This window comes from Octopus sinensis, linkage group LG14, assembly GCF_006345805.1.
Source record: "Octopus sinensis linkage group LG14, ASM634580v1, whole genome shotgun sequence".
Taxonomy (NCBI): domain Eukaryota; kingdom Metazoa; phylum Mollusca; class Cephalopoda; order Octopoda; family Octopodidae; genus Octopus; species Octopus sinensis.
In genome coordinates this window covers 60,816,659-60,836,294 of record NC_043010.1, presented here as the reverse complement: position 1 = coordinate 60,836,294, position 19,636 = coordinate 60,816,659, and the positions used below count along the sequence as shown (strand labels likewise).

At 39.4% G+C, this 19,636-nt stretch overlaps 1 protein-coding gene across 1 annotated transcript in view; it reads right to left on the bottom strand.

The window, feature by feature from the left end:
• LOC115219434 (protocadherin-like protein) overlaps positions 1-19,636 on the bottom strand; it is a 106,991-nt gene that overhangs the window by 59,533 nt on the left and 27,822 nt on the right. The window lies entirely within an intron of this gene.

The following is a 19,636-nucleotide window of genomic DNA, read 5'->3' as shown; positions in this document are numbered from 1 at the left end:
GACCTCGGCGGAATTTGAACTCACAACGTAACGCAGACGAAATACCGCTAAGCATTTCGCCCGGCGTGCTAACGTTTCTGCCAGCTTGCCACCTTATATTAAGTAAATTAAGTACCAGTTATGCACTGGAGTCGATGTAATCGACTTAATCCCTTTGTCTGTCCTTGTTTGTCCCCTCTGTGTTTAGCCCCTTGTAGGCAATAAAGAAATAAGAAATTAGAGTCATGTCTTGTTTACAGTGTAATACTTTCCGATATCATTAAATATAATCTTGTTATATATTATACATTTATATATTACATTATATATGTGTTATGTTATATACAGTTATATATTGATTCATCTGTGACTCAGTCATGGATAGTCCATCCGACTGTATCTGTTGTTGTGGACAGCTCAGTTGATTGACCACCAATATCAATGACCTGGTCACTGGCTGTGAGGTTCATTATAAAAACACTGTATTAGGGTGAAGGCACATGGCTGAATGGTTAGGGTATTCAGCCCACGATTGTAATACCTTGTGGCACATTTTATTTGGTGTTGCTCCAGTCCCCTATTAGATTTTATTGGTTTCAAACTTTGGCACAAGGCCAGCAATTTTGAGAAAAGGATTAAGACGATTACATTGACCCCAATATTCAACTGGTACTTATTTTAATGACCCTGAAAGGATGAAATGCGAAGTCGACCTTGATGGTATTTGAACTCAAAATGTAAAGATGGCTGAAACGCTGCAAAGCATTTTTCCTGGTGTGCTAACGATTTGACCAGCTCACCACCTGAACTATTTAGATATTATCAAATGCATCCAACAGTCTGGTTAGGGGACATTCTAAGCTGGCTCGGTTTATTTACGCTTATTTGTCAACAGCAGGAAATTTTCCCCATCACAAAATACAGCGAAAGACTTCCTTATGGATTTGAACATGCCTCAGGCATGTTTGGACTGGTAACAAGTTATTATTAAATATTCTTCTTTTTCTGTTTTGTTTCAGCCACTTGACTGCGGCCATGCTGGAGCACCGCCTTTAGTTGAACAAATCGACTCCCAGAACTTATTCTTTGTAAGCCCAGTACTCAATCTATTGGTCTCTTTTACCAAACTGGTAAGTTACAGGGACGTAAACACACCAACATTGGTTGTCAAGCAAAGGTGGGGGGAAAAACACAGACACACAAACATATACATATATATATATATATATGACAAGCTTCTTTCAGTTTCTGTCTACCAAATCGACTCACAAGGCTTTGGTCAGCCTGAGGCTATAGTAGTAGACACTTGCCCAAGGTGCCACACAGTGGGACTGAATCCAGAACCATGTGGTTGGGAAGCAAGCTTCTTACCACACAGCCACACCTGTCTATGCTTATATATAACCATTATATATTAAATGCTCTGATCATACATCAATGAGTTCACCATTGATACTCCGTTGGTCTATACCTGTTTGTAGACAATTGTTGGTGAGGTGTTATGAGGCTATACCAGTCCATCCATGACCCAGTCATGGATAGTCCATCTGACTGTATCTATTGTTGTGGTCAGCTCAAACGATTGACCAGCAATATCAATGACCAGGTCACAGGTTGTGGGGGTTCATTGTATAAACACTTTGTATTAGAGTGAAGGCACGTGGCTTAGTGGTTAGGGTATTCAGCTCACAATTGTAAGGTCATAAGTTCAATATCCAATGGAACATACTTTATTTGACGTTGCTCCAGTCCACTCTGCTGGCAAAAACACGTAGTACCTGTATTTCAAAGGGTCAGCTTTGTCACATTCTGTGTCAAACTGAATCTCCCTGAGAACTATATTAAGGGTACACATGTCTGTGGAGTGCTCAGCCACTTGCACATTAATTTTGTGAGCAGACTGTTCCACCCTTATCATCATAACCAACAGAATGCCACTTGTATTAAATGTACAATCATATGTACAAGCATGGCTGAATACTCAAGAAAATTCTTTCAAAAATCATGTTTCCTGACTTGATCCTGCTTTGCAATATCTTAGCAATTTTTTTTACTATACACTCAGGTCAACCTAAGGCCTATAAGTAAAATCTTGATTTCCATATTTAAACTGCATTAAACTTTAGCAAGCTTACCTTTACCTATTCTGACATACCTGAAAGGTGATGTTCCCTTCCCTCTCTTCTATTTGTTGATACCTTTGTTCACCTACCAATGCGTTGTTTCCCTCTAAGGATGCTTATTTACCTATCCATTAAGATATTTCAACTGTTGTTCATTGCTTCAAATACATTTTAGTATTGTCATTCTAGCCTTTTTTTAAACAATCACATATGATTTGTCCCAAAGAATCAACCTTTAAATAAGAGTTTTGCTTCTAATAGTGAAAGCTAGACGTATCTTTCAGAAAGCTCCATACTAATCTACCTTTATGCAGCATTCTAGGGGGTAACCCCCAACCCCATTGACTGGTCACATATACCTTTATCTATCTATCTATCTATCTATCTATCTATCTATCTATCTATCTATCTATCTATCTATCTATCTATCTATCTATCTATCTATCTATCTGTTTATCATATTTGTATATAAATGATAGCTATCACTGTCAAATGTCCTGCCAGCATGTTCAGTGCTTTCACAAATTGTGTTTGGATGCTGTGGAGTAACTGGGAGCAGACTTTGACACCCTTTTGGTCCTTCTACCTTTGATGCAAAAAGATAAAGAAGAGTATGACCGTGCGATGCAAAAAGAGCTGCCCCATCTGTTGGCTGCTCCTTAGTTTGAGCTGAGTAGACCGGAACAAGGAGACAATGTGCTACCCTGCACAGGAATTGAACAGATAACCTTATGATTGTGAATCTAACACCTTTGCCACTAGGCCATGTGCCTTCCCAGTATGTTGGTAGATTTGTATCTGTGTCTCCATGACCAGATACAGAACATTAAATACATGCACATACATGTCTGCATAGAGCTGCACACATTTATTCACTCACACACAGACGCATACGCATGTGTACACAATCATAACTTCACAACGTCATAAATATAATGTTTTTCCTTCATAATTTATCAATATTTGTTATTAATGTTATCCATAACCAATCAATAAATATAAATACAATCAATTCATGAACTCAATCTATCAGAACAAAAATATCAAAGTTCATGATCTTGTGATGTGCAACTGTTCACCCACCACTTGTCTATAGTTACCATAAACCCTATAACAACAATTAGCCCAGTTGTTGCCATTAGCCCTAAAGCTACAATTAGAGTAGTGGGTCACATTAGCCCTATAACTACTGTTAACCCAATAGTTACCATTAGCCCCCTAGCTATCATTAGCACTATAAATATGATTAACCCTATAGTTACCATTTGTTCTACTACTACTATTAGCCTTAATACTGTCATTAGCCCAATAGTTACCATTAGCCCTTGTGAAGGCATATGGCTTAATGGTTAGGAGTGTTCAATTCGTGATTGTAAGGTTGTAAGTTCAATATTAGGTTGTGTGTTGTGTCCTTGAGCAAGACACTTTATTTCATGTTGCTCCACTCCATTCAGCTGGCAAAAATAAATTGCACCTGTAATTCCAAAGGGCCAGCCTTGTCACAGTCTGTGTGTCACACTGAATCTCACTGAGAACTATGTTAAGGGTACACATGTCTGTGGAGTACTCAGCCACTTGCATGTTAATTTCATGAGCAGCTTGTTCTGTTTTTCAGTTCCACTGGTACTGAACATCATTGTAACTGATGGAGTGTCAGTTACATTAGCCTTGTAGTTGCCATTGGCCCTGTAGTTACCATTAGCCCTAAAGTTACCATTAGCCCTATAGCTACTATGACCCCTCATAGCTAATAGTAGCCCTATAGCTATCAATATAACTACCATTAACCCTCAAAGTGCCATTATAGTCCCATAGTAATATTAGCTCTATAACCCTAAAATTGCTAAAAGCCCTACAACTGTCCTTAGCCCTACAGTTACCATTGACTCTATGGAAACCATTAGCCTTGTACTTACACACACCAAAAGTGGGATGTTTGCAGAGGAAATGTCTATGACCTTAAAAATGCCAGTTCAAAGCCAACCAGAGACAAGACAGCAACAATGCACTCACGAGATAAAATATCACCACCCAGGACACAATGTACTTCTGCAAACATACTGCACTCATAGAAGTGCAGCCTAAGGCTTTGTCAGCCGGAAGAAATGAATAAGAGCAAATTTGAATCTATCCACACACACGCACACTCTCTCTCTCTCACACACACACATAACCACAGTAGTGAACAGATTGTAAAACTTTTAAACTTCATAAAATTCAAATTGCTCAAATTTATAGACTTGATACTATAAATTATATTTATTGATTGAATCAATAAATATAATTTTGCTATATTTAGAGTGATTAATATAATTATTTCTTAAAATACACCATGAATGCATTTTTAAGAATGAAATCTACATGAGATTTCAATAAACGAGTTTGTACCATCATTGCCATCATCTTCCTTGTCACCATCATAGTTCTCATTGACCCTATCACCACCACCGCCGCCGCCGCCGCCACCGCCACCACCACCTTCATAACCTAATATTATGTGTAGAATAACTTTGTCTATCACTTACCCCCTATTTTTTATTCACCCCTATTCTTTTCACTGCATCAGGCTGTCTGTATGACGAAGGGTCGTATGTGATCTGTCCACACCATTCAGTTCCACACCATTCTTCTTCCAGTGCTTTACCTCTCTTCCACCATTCACCCTCAATAACTCTGTCTCCTTCTATCTCAAGGCCTGACTAATGATTGATGACTTAACACCTGTCATATTCAGTACCCCCTTCCATCACCACTTCTCTCCCTCTAGATACCATTCTTGGTCTTTCTTCTGCATGTGACACTTCATTGACATCTACCACTTCCTCTTACTGTCCCCTACTTCTGTCTTTATCCATCATTGACCCCTCTTCCCAAAAAAGAAATTAATATAGATCCATATTAGTCAATTAATGCCCTTTGGTTAATGAAGTTTTGAATTATTCTGTTCACACCACAGCGTCTCAAGGGAAGTTTATTTATTCTTAATGATGTTGTAAACTTGTGGTGTCTGAATGTGCGTACGGACTTAACTTCACACACATAGATGCGCATGCGCATGCATGTGTACGTACAGCTAATCATAGATATACATATATGCACACATACTTGCATAAACACACTCACACACTGGTACATGCATGCATTTGTACATATATACACATATTCACATATATATGCATGCCTGCAGATGCACCCACATATACACATATACATATATATCTCAACATACATACATATATATATATATAAATCAATGTTGTTATCGTGCATTGCCTGTGCAAGAAGATTTTTTTTTAAAGTGAGGAAAGGCTGTGCCCTGAGTCAATCCCACTCACTAAGCAACAGCAGCCATAATCCGAAAAGAAGAACAAGTCAACATCATCGGTAACCACTGAGCCGCAGGTTTTATGTCGGAGTTATCCCAGTTACCTGAGTTACCTTCTCCTAGAAGGATGTCCTAACAAAGGCTAGGAGTCCTTCACTCCCAATGGTTTAACCATGCGATCGGGTATTCACTCCAATTATGTCTATGTCACCGCGCATGATACAGCCTTAAGACATTTATTGGATGGCTGTTGACTCTCAAGAGTTCCTCCACCCTTTAACAGGTTTTGTTTTTCATCCCGCAGGGTGTCCAATAAACACCCTCCTCCCCAAGCAAGCTTAGTGGGGTTGCCAGTTTAGTCGCCGATGACCCGACCATGCAACAGGTTGTACTGGGTTACATGTTACCAGTAGCACTCGAAAGTGACCTAACATAATATATATTTGTCCTTTCCTCTCAGAACCTTACAGTGGTTCGGAGCAATTGAATTTTAGTCAGTCAGTTGATAAGCTCCACCACCTCAAATGTTCTTAAAATTTAAATCCACATCTTTGTCTATATATCTACATTCTCTATAATGTTACCACTCGATATGAAAATTATGTATTAATGGAAAACCTCTATTAATGGCTGATGAGTGCTCAGCATTTTAAAACTGTTGTAATACTTGCAACATTTAATAAAATGATGTAGTGCGAAACGATCGTACCAAATCACTGGAGTTATTCTTGTTGCTTATTTTGAGTATATATATATATATATATATATATATATATATATATATATATATATATATATATATATATGTATATATACATACATATATATATATATACACACACACACACACATGTTCATATGTACACATACATACATGCTTAAAATATATCTTCATATATCCATAATTAATTACGTCTGTGTGTGGGTGTATGCATACATTCACATAAGTACAAGAAAAAGGAAAGTATTTTGCTTAGTTGAATGTAAAAAAAAAATCATAAGAGGGGAGAGAATTATGTAAGTGGAGAATAATTTAGAAGAATACAGAAGATGTGTATATAAATAGGCACATATTAATCTAAATTATATATATATACATGTATACAGACATACACACACACACACACATATATATATATATATACATATAAATAAATATAATTCAATTTTGTTTAGTTGTATGTAAAAAATTGAGCATTAATTGAAACGGCTGTAGGTAAAGATAACTAATTTGCTGTTAATGATAAACAATTATTAACTTCCTAATCTCCATTTTCTCTTTCTTCTTTTAAATGAATATAAACTATATGTTTTTATTTACACCTATTATTTTCAGGAAATTAACTCCCCCAAAATACGAGGTATTGAACCAGGATTTCCTTGGATGAAACCATCCCATCATGAGGTTTACATATCCTCTAATTAAATTTAATTATATATACATATACAGGGTGTTCAAAAAGTCTCTCCGCTGTAAGTATTTTATTGCAAAATAAATATTTATAAGATGGCATAAGACTACAAAAGAATATATTAGACTTTACAAAATTTAATTTCTTTTTTCCTGCCGTGTGAACACTTCTTTCACTGCGGAGAAACTTTTTGAACACACTGTGTGTATATATATTATCATCATCATCATTGTTTAAAGTCCGTTTTCCATGCTAGCATGGGTTGGATGGTTCAACTGGGGTTTGGGAAGCCAGGAGGCTGCACCAGGCTCCAGTCCGATCTGGCAGTATTTCTACAGCTGGATGCCCTTCCTAACGCCAACCACTCCATGAGGGTAGTGGGTGCTTTTTATGTGCCAGGGGAGGCTGGTAATGACCACGATCGGTTGGTGCTTTTTACGTGCCACCAGCACAGAAGCCAGTCAAGGTATATATATATATATATATGGTTGAATATTAGTTATGTGATGACGCTTGATCGCGTACATATTTAATCCTAACACTCACAAATTTATAACTCGGAATATTACACTGAGGAGAACAATAGGTAAATATAATTTACTTTAAGTTTGAAACAAGTTTCTGATTAACTGAAGTCGTGTGAACTCATCATTTTTCTTTTTACCTACATAAAAAAATGTGTGTTTTTGTCTCGGAGATTTTTATGGTAGTTGAAAAGACATTAGCATCTTTTCCTAATTCAATACGTGGTGAGGCACTTAGCTGACCCATGATTATAATTATGTATATAATTACAGAATATTATATATATATATATATATATATATATATTCTTTTATCTTTTATCTTTTACTTGTTTCAGTTATTTGACTGCGGCCATGCTGGAGCACCACCTTTAGTCGAGCAAATCGACCCCTTGAATTATTCTGTGTAAGCCTAATACTTACTCTGTTGGCCTCTTTTGCTGAACCACTAAGTTACGGGGACGTAAACACACCAGCATTGGTTGTCAAGTGATGTTGGGGGGACAAACATATACACACACACACACTCATATATATATATATTTCCATCTATCAATCCACTCACAAGGCTCTGGTCGGCCCGAGGCTATAGTAGAGGACACTTGCCCAAGGTACCATGTAGTGGGAATGAATCCATTACCATATGGTTGATAAGCAAGCTACTTACCACACAGCCACTCATGCACCTATATATATATATATATATATATATATATATATATATGTGCCGGTGGCACATAAAATACACCAATCTGACCGTGGCCGTTGCCAGCCTCGCCTGGCACCTGTGCAGGTGGCACGTAAAAAGCACCCACTACACTCACGGAGTGGTTGGCGTTAGGAAGGGCATCCAGCTGTAGAAACATTGCCAGATTAGACTGGAGCCTGGTGCAGCCTTCTGGCTTCCCAGAACCCCGGTCGAACCGTCCAACCCATGCTAGCATGGAGAACGGACGTTAAACGATGATGATGATGATGATGATGATATATATATATATATTATATATATATATATATATATATATATATGTATGTATGTATGTATGCATGTATGTATGTATGTATGTGTGTGTATGGGTGTGTGCATATATACATATGTAATTAAAAACAGATAATGATATAAATAATAGCATGTAAAAATGACATCAACAATATTTGTCTATATCTATGTCTGTTCACAAACACAAACACACACACACACACACACACACACACACACACACACGCACACACACACACACACGATGTGCCTCAGAATATCTTCTTGTTTCCAGTAAGTCTCCATAGTTAGTCTTCTCAGTTCACTGTGCCCTTTCTATATTTCTGGTTTGAAAATGTTTTCACGATGTATTTTGAGAAATAATAATTATATGAATCACTTTAAACGGAACGAAAACCATATCTGCTCATGTACTTTAGAGAGAGAAGTCTACGCGAAACAGAGAAATTGTTTTGATATTTCACAGCATTACAGTCACCAGTCTGTGTGTGTGTGTGTGTGTTCATGCGTGCGCACACGTGTGTGTAGGTATATATATATATATATATATATATATTTTAGTATGTGACCTCGTGTAGACTACCTGGTATTTTTTTTTCCTCTGTCCTCCCATCTCGAGATGTTTCTTTCTCCTATGTTTCTGACGAAGAGCTCCGCTCGAAACGTCAAACCTGAATGCTTGACAGGTGTTTTTATGTGCCACCAGCAGGGGTGCCAGGTCCGTGACACTGGCATTGGCCACAATGCCTCTGTGAGGCACAAAGCTCGAAAGGTGCTTTTTACTGGTATCATCCACAACTACCAAAGGTCTCAGTCACTTGTCATCACTCCTGTGAGGCCCAAGGTTCGAAGATCATGCTTCAGCACCTTGTCCCATGTCTTCCTGGGTCTACCTCTTCCACAGGTAGAGATTGGCACTTCTTTACACAGCTGACCTCATCCATACACATCACATGACCATATGTATGTATGTATTTATGTATGCATGTATGAAATGAAAACACCCATTATTTCTTTATCACCTGAGAGCAGAACAGGCACATACTCCATCCCCCTGTTTTCCCAGTTACCTTCCTCCAGCCCCCAAACCACTTCCATATGCCTTATCTATCCCCCCCCTGCCACCACCCTACTTTTCCCACCAATAACCTGCCTTCTCTTTCTTGTGTTACTCTCCATCATTAACACCTTGTTTATCTGCTATCAACCCTCAATACCCTCATATATTCACTGCAACCCCTGCCTCTGAGCCTCCCCTATATTTCTCTCCATCATTTGCTACAGTCACCTTTATCCTGTCCACTCACCCAGTCCAAACCCCTCTACAACCTCTCACCATCTTCAATGTCCTTTCTCAACACATCTAGTTTGCCCCAGTTTGCCCCACAAGGTGAGGTTAAACCTGAGGGTTTCGTGGCAGCACACAATCTTGTGGGTGTTGGGGTTTAGTAATGTGTCTTGTAGTCTTTCACCTTTTCGTTACTGTATTTCTGTTGAGATGCTCAGTGTTTCTTTCAATTATTTTAAATATAACAAAGAATTTAAAAAAATAAACTTAATAATCATTAAGGTAGTGTTAAGAACATAAATTGTGGCTAAAGTTTGGTGGAAGATTTTAATTCAGAACTTTTGGAAACAAGACATTTGTACTACAGACCCAGAGCCGGTTTCAACTGGCTGCTCAGGCCTTGTTGTAATTGGGGCTTGCTGTCAAAAGCATCTTTATTCAAAGCTAGGTCAAAAATCCTCCTACTGACATTCTCGACAAGGTTCTGTATAAATTGAAATGGGTCAAAAAATTTAAATTCTGAAATAGCTAAATTGCTAGAAAAAGTAATTGAAGGTGAATCTTTATCAATTGCATTGCAATAATTCTTCCTAAATTAGGCAAAAAGCTGAAATTTTGGGACTTGTTGATTTCATTGACCTCGACTGGTATTCACTTTATGGATCCTGAAAGAATGAAAGGCGAAGTCAATTTTGGCAGAATTGGAACTCAGAAGGCCTGTCATGCCAAGTGAAATCACAGTTATGGCTAATGCTGGTGTGACGTAACTGGCACCTGTGCCGGTAGCACGTAAAGGGCACCTTCCAAGTATTGGGCCTCATGGAGGCAAAGTGGCCAAGTTTCTATTGAGCATTGGGCCTCATAAAAGTAAAGTGATTGAGTTCCTATCAAGCCTTGGGCCTCACGGAGGCAAAGTGGCCGACTTCCTATTGAGCATTGGATCTCACGGAGGCAAAGTGGCTGAGTTCCTATTGAGCGTTGGGCCTCACAGAGAAGAAGACCCATCAAGCTGAGCAAAATCACAGTCGTGGAAGATACTGGTGTCATGCAAATGGCACCCTTGCCAGTGGCACATAAAAGCACTCTTGGAGTGGTTGGCATTAGGAAGAGCATCTATTCATAGAAAACTGAATTAGACTGGAGTCTGGCGCAGCCTTCCATCTTTCCAGCCCCAGTGAAACTGTCTAACACCTGCCAGCATGGACAATAGATGTTAAATGATGATGATGATGATGATGATGATGATGATGAAGATGATGATGATGATGATGATGATGATGATGATGATGATGATGATGATGATGAGGATGAGGATGATGATGATGATGATGAAGATGATGATGGTGATGATGAAGATGATGATGATGATGATGAAGATGATGATGATGAAGATGATGATGGTGATGATGATGATGATGAGGGATGAATTGCTGCAAAGCATTTTGTCCAGCATGCTAATCATTCTGTCTGCTCACCACCTTCAATTCCATTCCAAGCATGAATTTACATGTGTCCCCAACGTTGTGGGTTGCATTGATCTATTGTACCCCTAAATTAATGTTGTTTAACTCTTCATGATATCAACAAGCGTGTCCCTATTTCTAATTATCTTCATTTCGTTCCAAAATATTTCACCCTGGATCCACCTTGGACTGAATCTGAGGATAGGTGAGCAGGACAAACACATACACAGATGGAGAAGGCGATGTTCAACAAGCTACCTGTGTGTGTGTGTGTATAAACGTTTGTATTGAGATGTTGCTGGTAGCAAAACATATTTTCACCTACAATTTATAGATCCACAAGTGCTGAAATTAATAACACAGGATAAGATCAAGTATTCGATGTAATGGTGGAAATTAAATATTATTATTATTTTTTTTTATGTCAACATAAGATCTGAAGAGAAAATGAAATTAAGATTGTGTAATGGTTGTTAATTCAGAAGGGTTTCAACAAATGTCAGCAAACTGGCTACAATTTTATCAAATGTCAGTATGGGGGGGGGGGAATACGTATAGTAGTGTCAACTGTTGAGGAAACAAACACATACACATACACATATGCATACGCGCACACACATACACACACACACCTATTCATATATATATTATGTATTTATATGTCTATGCATATGTGTGTGTGTGCGTATATATATATATATATATATCATCATCATCGTCATCATCATCATTGTTTAATGTTCGTTTACCATGCTGACATGGGTTGGATGGTTTGACTGGGGTCTGGGAAGCCAGGAGGCTGCACCAGGCTCCAGTCTGATCTGGCAGTGTTTTTACAGCTTGATGCCCTTCCTAATGCCAACCACTCCAAGAATGTAGTGGGTGCTTTTTACGTGCCACCGGAACAGGGACCACAACTACAATTCCATTTGATTGTGATTTGATTTCATTTTGATGTTGATGTACTTGACTTAATAGGTCTTCTCAAGCACGGCATGTCACCCTATGGTCCAAGGGTACTTTTTGTGTTGACTGGTTATATGACACTTGCTGTAGGTTACAGCTGTGATCTCGCTTTATTTGCTGGGTCTTCTCAGTCACAGCATATCTCCAGAGTCCAGCATATCTCCTGGACTTATTGTTTGTAAGTATGGTGCTTATTCTATCATGCTTCACCACCTCATCCCATGTCTTCCTGGGTCTACCTTTACCCCGGATTCCTTCAACTGTTTGGGAGTGGCACTTCTTCACACAAGCACTCCTCTCCATCCATACCAATGCAAACGTCTCTCTTGCATGCCACATCATCATCATCATCATCATCATCATCATCATCATCATCATCGTTTAGCGTCCGTTTTCCATGCTAATCCAATATATATATATATATATCTTATACTCTTTACTCTATTTTACTCTATTACTTGTTAAAGTAATTTGACTGCGGCCATGCTGGAGCACTACTTTTAGTCGAGGAAATTGACCCCAGGACTTATTCTTTGTAAGCCTAGTATTTATTCTATTGGTCTCTTTTTGCCGAACCACAAAGTTACGGAGATGTAACACACCAGCATCGGTTGTCATGCAATGTTGGCGGGGGGGGGGGACAAACACAGACACAAAGCTTGTAAGGAGTTAGAGACTGAAGATGGAAACGTATCACCAGTATCAAAGCATAAAAGACATTCTAAATGCTCTGAAATCATCAGAACAACTGAATTTATCCAGCAAGCTCAGCAGACCATTAATTACAATCCCAGAAAGTCTATGAGGTCAATTGCAAAAGATCTCCATGTGTCAGAAGGAACAGTCAGAAATGTTGGCCACAAAGACATCAGATATAAGTCTTATATGATGAGGAAAGGTCAATTGGTCAGAAAAAGCAAAAGAAAATCACTACATCAGATCTAAAAGGCTCTTAAATAAACTGAAAAATCCAGCAGAAGAAGATTTAATTTGGTTTTTCTCAAACAAGAAAAACTTTGACAAAGATCAAAAAGAAATGGCAGATGCTTATGTGCAGATCCTTCTGAAGTTGCAAGTGTTATGCATACAGAATTTCCTGCAACTGTCATGGTTTTAAGGGTTGTCAGCAGTGAAGGACATGTGATGCCTCCTTACTTTTTTCCACAAGGCCTTAGAGTTAACTCTGCCACCTACATTGAGGTCTTGGAAATAATTGTTAAACCCTGGATATACAGTGTATACAATGGAAAGCTACCTGTGTTTCAGTAAGACTCTGCACTATCAGACATGGCTCTAGTAACAGAATGGATGGCTGAAAATTTTCATGATCACGTAACCCCTAACATTTGGCCTCTTAATTCCCCAGATCTCAATCCATTAGACTATTACATGTGGAGCATTGTTGAGAGGTCAATGAACACACCCATAACACCAAAGATTCCTTGAAAGGTGCCATAGTCAGAGTAATGTCCAAAATGAACCAGGACCATTTGATTCAAGCTTGTAGATGATTTAGATCTCATTTGGAAGCAGTTGTAGCTGAAGGTGGCTTTATTGAATAACATTATAGAAAAGAAGGTTTATTTTTATCCTCGTAGCAATTTTTGATAAATAAAGTTATTATCTGTCATATATCTTTCTTTTTTTTATAAACATAAATTTGTCCTTAAATATCTTACGCACCCTGTATATATAAATATGAATATTTCCTTACATATTGGACACGAAAAGATTCATGCTAGGAATATCATTGTGGAAACATATCTGGAATGAGGTGACTTGGAAACAAAGTAGAGTGAATACTGAAAGCAGATTATGACAAGTGGTGCACGACAACATCGAATTGTTTGGCTGATATAAAGTGATACACACACACGCGCGCACACACATACACACGTATATATGTATATATATATGTATACAGATACACACATACACATCTACATACACACACACATTTGTATATATATATGTGTGTGTGTGTGTGTATATATATATATATATATATCTATATATATATAAAGAAGTGCCAGGTTCTCCAAGCTGACGGAAACTAAGGGAAGAGGAAAAGAACCAAGGAAGAGAGACGTGTAGAAGTAGTGAAAGCTGATCTCAAGAAGTTTAACTTTACAAATGAAACGATGAGAATGCAACAAATGGCAAGATGCCATCAAGAGGAAGACCTGTCTAATCCAAAGCAAGGACGGGGAAGGCAGGCATAGAATTGATACGGCTGCTTCTGCTGTTAGTGCCGCTACCATTGGTGGCATTGCTGCTGCTGCTGCTGCTGCTGCTACTGATGGTGACAACAAGGAACCAACCAAATGACCAAACTATTTGCAGGCATGAACTTCCGGAAACCATCCGGCCACTTGACCACTTGACCACTGACCACTGACCAATCAGGTAAACATCTAAGCCGGATCGACTTCTTCACATTCACTTGGAAATGGAAAAGACAGACTGTTGTAGAGACTGTTTTGCTGGGAGAAGGGTCAGCTCTGAACCTAGACCAGTGGCTTCAGAGTAAGGGCTACAAATAATCTGGAGAAGGAAGTATGGGAAATGAAAGATGCCGGAGAGACGGTACGTGGAGGAGAGAGAGAGAGAGGGAGGGAGCTATAATATATATTTCTTTACTTCCCACAAGGGGCTAAACACAGGAGACAAACAAGGACAGACAAAGTGATCAAGTCGATTACATCGACCCCAGTGTGAAACTGGTACTTTTATTTATCAACCCCGAAAGGATGAAAGGCAAAGTTGACCTCAAGACGTAACGGCAGACGAAATACCGCTAAGCATTTTGCCCGGTGTGCTAATGTAGAGGACATCTTGAAATTTCTGAAAGACCCAGATGTGGATCACAGGATCTGTGACTGGATCAAGAGTAGCATAGGTAGAATCATAAAAGGTGAAAGAAAGGTCTGGAAAGACCAGAAGGAGGTTTTAAGTAGTCTGATAGTGTGGCAATATAAATGTGACCACAGCAGTCTACTCTTGAGACTGGTTGATGCCCACTAAAGCCATCATGTTGCAAAACCACAAAAGCAATCTGTTGATGCAGGCCAGTGTAACGGTCACACCCCGCTGCTTTGATTTTGATCATTTCAGGTTTAGTCCTCTGGATGATTAAGATTTTACATTATTTACATTATTTACATTATTTACATTTGACGGATATTTGTTCTCATTTTGTTTGTTGTTAACACAATGTTTTGGCTGATATACCCTCCGGCCTTCATCAGATATCTTGGGGAAATTTCAAACCTGGGTTCTCATTCCTAAGGTATTTTTCAATGTTACTATTATTATTATTATTATTATTATTATTCAGGTCACTGTCTGGAATTGAACTCGGAATCTTGGGGTTAGTATCCCGCGCTCTTAATCACTATGCCATATGCCCGTGGCGTAGTGGTTAAGAGTGCGGGCTATTAACCCCAAGATTCCGAGTTCAATTCCAGGTAGTGACCTAAATAATAACAATAATAATAATAACATTGAAAAATGCCTTAGGAATGAGAACCCAGGTTTGAAATTTCCCCAAGACACCTGATGAAGGCTGGAGGGTATATCAGCCGAAACGTTGTGTTAACAACAAACAAGATGAGGACAAATATCCATCAAATGTAAATAATGTAAATAATGTACATAATTCCTCATCTCTTAAATACAGAACTGGATTAAGATTTTGTCTAGCTGCTACCCTTTGACCTGTCTGGCTTATTGTACCTGCCAGGTGACTTGCTCCCACTAGCATAGCTCTCTGGATCACAGGAGCATGCACCATGGAGTGGGTGGCTGTTGACTACTTATGAGTTTCTCCACCCTTTGAGGGGTCTTATTTTCTATCCTAAGGGGTGTCCAATAATCCCCCTCCTCACCAAGGAAGGGGTCAGCAAAGAACGATATTAAGTGGCAAAAAAAAAGAAGCTAAGTTTCTGGTTTCCATAACATGGAGGAAATTTGAAAGCAAAAGGTTTTTTGCATCAAAAGTATCAGAGATGCAAAATGAGGATTGTAAAGCAGTGAGTAAGGGTGCATCAAGAGTTTGTCGGAGAAAAGTGATGCTGGCACACTGACCCTCACTGAGGCTGAGAAGAAAGAGCATTTGAAATGTTATAATAGAAGTTAGCTTATTGTGGAGAATGTCTAAGGTGAACAAGGACTACCCCAATAGAGGAACAAGATATTCTTTTCTACTCTAGGCACAAGGACCAAAATTTTTGGGGTGAAGGGGGGGGCAGTCAGTTAGATCAACCCCAGTATACAACTGGTACTTAATTTATCGACCCTGAAAGGATAAAAGGTAAAGTTGACCTCGGTGGAAATTGAACTCAGAACGTAAAGACTGACAAAATACCACTACAGCTGGATGCCCTTCCTAATGCCAACCACTCCGAGGGTCTAGTGGGTGCTTTTTACATGCCACCAGCATGAGGGCCAACAACCAGGCTCAAAAGGTGCTTTTTTACGAGCTACCTACGTGGGAGCCAGTCTGGTGGCACTGGCAGTGACCACACCGGAATGTCATTTTTCATGTGCCACTGACACATGTACTGGTAAAGTGACGCTGGCAACGATCATGCTTGAATGGTGCTTTTCACGTGTCACCAGCACGGGAGCCAATCTGTGGCCCTGGCAACGATCATGCTTGAATGGTGCTTTTCACGTGTCACCAGCACAGGAGCCAATCTGTGGCCCTGGCAACGACCATGCTCGGATGTGCTTGTAATGTTCCACTGGCACAAGTACCAATCAGGCGGAACTGTCATCGGCCATGTCAGCGGTTTTGTATGTATGTTAGTGCATGTATGTATGTATGTATGTAATGTATGCACACATACGTATGTATGCATGTTTGTATACATTTATGTATGTTTGTATGATTGTATTTATGTCCTCCTCCTCATCATCATCATCGTTTAGCGTCCGCTTTCCATGCTAGCATGGGCTGGACGGTTCAACTGGGGTCTGTGAAGCCAGAAGGCTGCACCAGGCCCAGTTTGATCTGGCAATGTTTCTACAGCTGGATGCCCTTCCTAATGCCAACCACTCCATGAGCGTAGTGGGTGCTTTTTACGTGCCACCCGCACAGGTGCCAGACGAGTCTGGCAAACGGCCACGAACGGATGGTGAAATCACTGATATCAAATTGCTGCATGCTGGTGAGTGTGATCCTATTGCTTTCTCTCAGAGTAACAACATGCAGCATCGTGTGGACTCTTTCACAACAACAGCATGCTGTGCGTTGGGTCAACAATCAGCCTGAAAAGAAAGGCCGTAATGTACCAACCTGCAACAGGCAAAGCCCACTATTAGTCTAACATTTTAGGGAATGGACAGAAATTTCAGGTTGGGGATAAATGTGTGTATTTAGGCAATTCTGAGAGTATGAGAAACACTCTTGACGATGAAATCTTCTGAATTGAGAACACTAGCGATGCATTCAAGAAATTCAAGTAGGGAAGCTCAATTAGGACAAAACTGACTGTTTACAACGCTTAAGTCGCGTTTTTATTGTTCTATGCCTGTGAGACCCGAGTTACTCATCAGAAACATAAGAAACAGCAGGAGCGATTTCACCAGCAGTGTTTTCCCTGCATACTGGGTCTCTGATGGCAAATGTAAGTGATCTTCAGATGTTGGGCCTCGCAACGGGGATGACAGGGAACCGAGATACCTGGCAGGTTGTTGTGTTTGAGAAGACACATTAAGCTAAGTAAAATTGGGATTGTCCTTGCATACAGGCTGTCTCCAGTATCCCTCTCCAGCTGAGGGTGCCTAATCTTACAGGCTCATGGGTGCTGGTACCATGCAAAAAGCACCTGTCCTGGTGCCATGTAAATGCACCTGTGTCAGTGCTGCATAAATGTACCCAGTACACTCTATAAAAGCAGTTGACCTTAGGAAGGGCATCTAGCAGTAGAGACCATGCAAAAACAGACAATTGGAGCCTGGGCAGTTCCTCAGCTCCTGTCAAATTATCCAACCCATGCCAGCATGGAAGACAGATGTTAAATGATGTTAATGATGATGATGATGATGATGATGATGATGGTGGTGGTGGTGTTGAAGCCCTTGAATATGGCCAGTCTCTCAGTATAGAGTTTCTGGTACTTCAGCACTGATTACATGGATTGGTTATGTGGTCAGGATGGAAGATGTTTGGACCCCTATGTAATTTTTGGACAGTGAGTTAACCAGAGTAAAAGACCAGTGCAGGAAATTAAGGTATAAGGACTGCATCAAGAATACACTGGAGGAGATTAATATCTTAGAAAATGGATGGGAAAACCTCATCATCATCATTTAATGTCTGTTGTCCATTCTGGCTTGGGTTGGATGGTTTGACTGGGGCTGGCAAGCTGGAAGGCTGCACCAAATTCCAGTCTGATTTGGCATAGTTTTCTATGGCTGGATGCCCTTCCTAATGCCAACCACTCCAAGAGTGCAATGGGTGCATTTAAGTGCCATTTGTGTATCACCAGTATCTTCCGAAACTGTGATTTTGCTTGGCTTGATGGGTCTTCTTCTCAAGTATGACCTAATGCCAAAAGTCTCGGTCATTGATCCATGAAGCCTAATGCTCAGGGAACTTTGCCTCAGTGAGGCCCAACACTCAAGAGGAACACAGCCACTTTGCTTCTGTGAGGCCCAATGCTCACCTTAGATAATTTATCATGAAGAAAAGTAGTGCATGAGAGGAGGGAATTCAAACAAAATTGTATCAAGTATGAACAATTGAAGAGAAATGTTTTTAAGGATATTGATGTGAATATTCTTGAATATATTGCACAAAACGCAATTTAATGGGCAAATACACTACGCGTAGCATTTTCAATAAACTGCTGAAGCAGAGATGACAACCTACCATCAATGGTGTTCCATCTACTGCTCAAAAACGAAATACTGGCTACTTTTTTGTATCTGTTTCTTGCTGTCTTACAAATAAAGACTTTTGAACCAGACATTAATCTTTGATGGAACAAACATAAACAAGAAACAAATTCTTATTGATTGGCAAAAACGGGGCTCAGCCAACTGTGATTGTTCACCTAACTTTGGTTGTTCTGTATGCTTGCTGGTAATAAAGTCACAGAAAAGACAGCCACAGAAAAAGAAGTCACAATTTTGGCTAGGAAAAAAAGTCGCAGGAAAAAAGTCACAATTAATTTATGGTGGCCAGTAATAAAGTCACAGGAAAAATTCACAATGCCATTATATTTATATATGATGGCATTAAATGTATGTGAAAAAAAATCATATCTTAAGTATAGTAAGATAATCAAACAGAAATATTTAATTCATTGACAATATATGACAGGTACAGATTGAAAACAGCTTACATAATATCATGGCATTACCTGTATATTCAATATTTTTAATGCTGATGATTAAGACCAATATTCCAGCCAATGCCATGAAGAAAATCTGCCACAGTCTTGTGGTCCTCCTGTCGAGCAACACACAAGTTGCGAAAGCATTCTTGTAGCTGCACATAATGTCGACAAACTCTTCTTTGAGGGGTTTGCCAGCAGCATCCTGCTGGA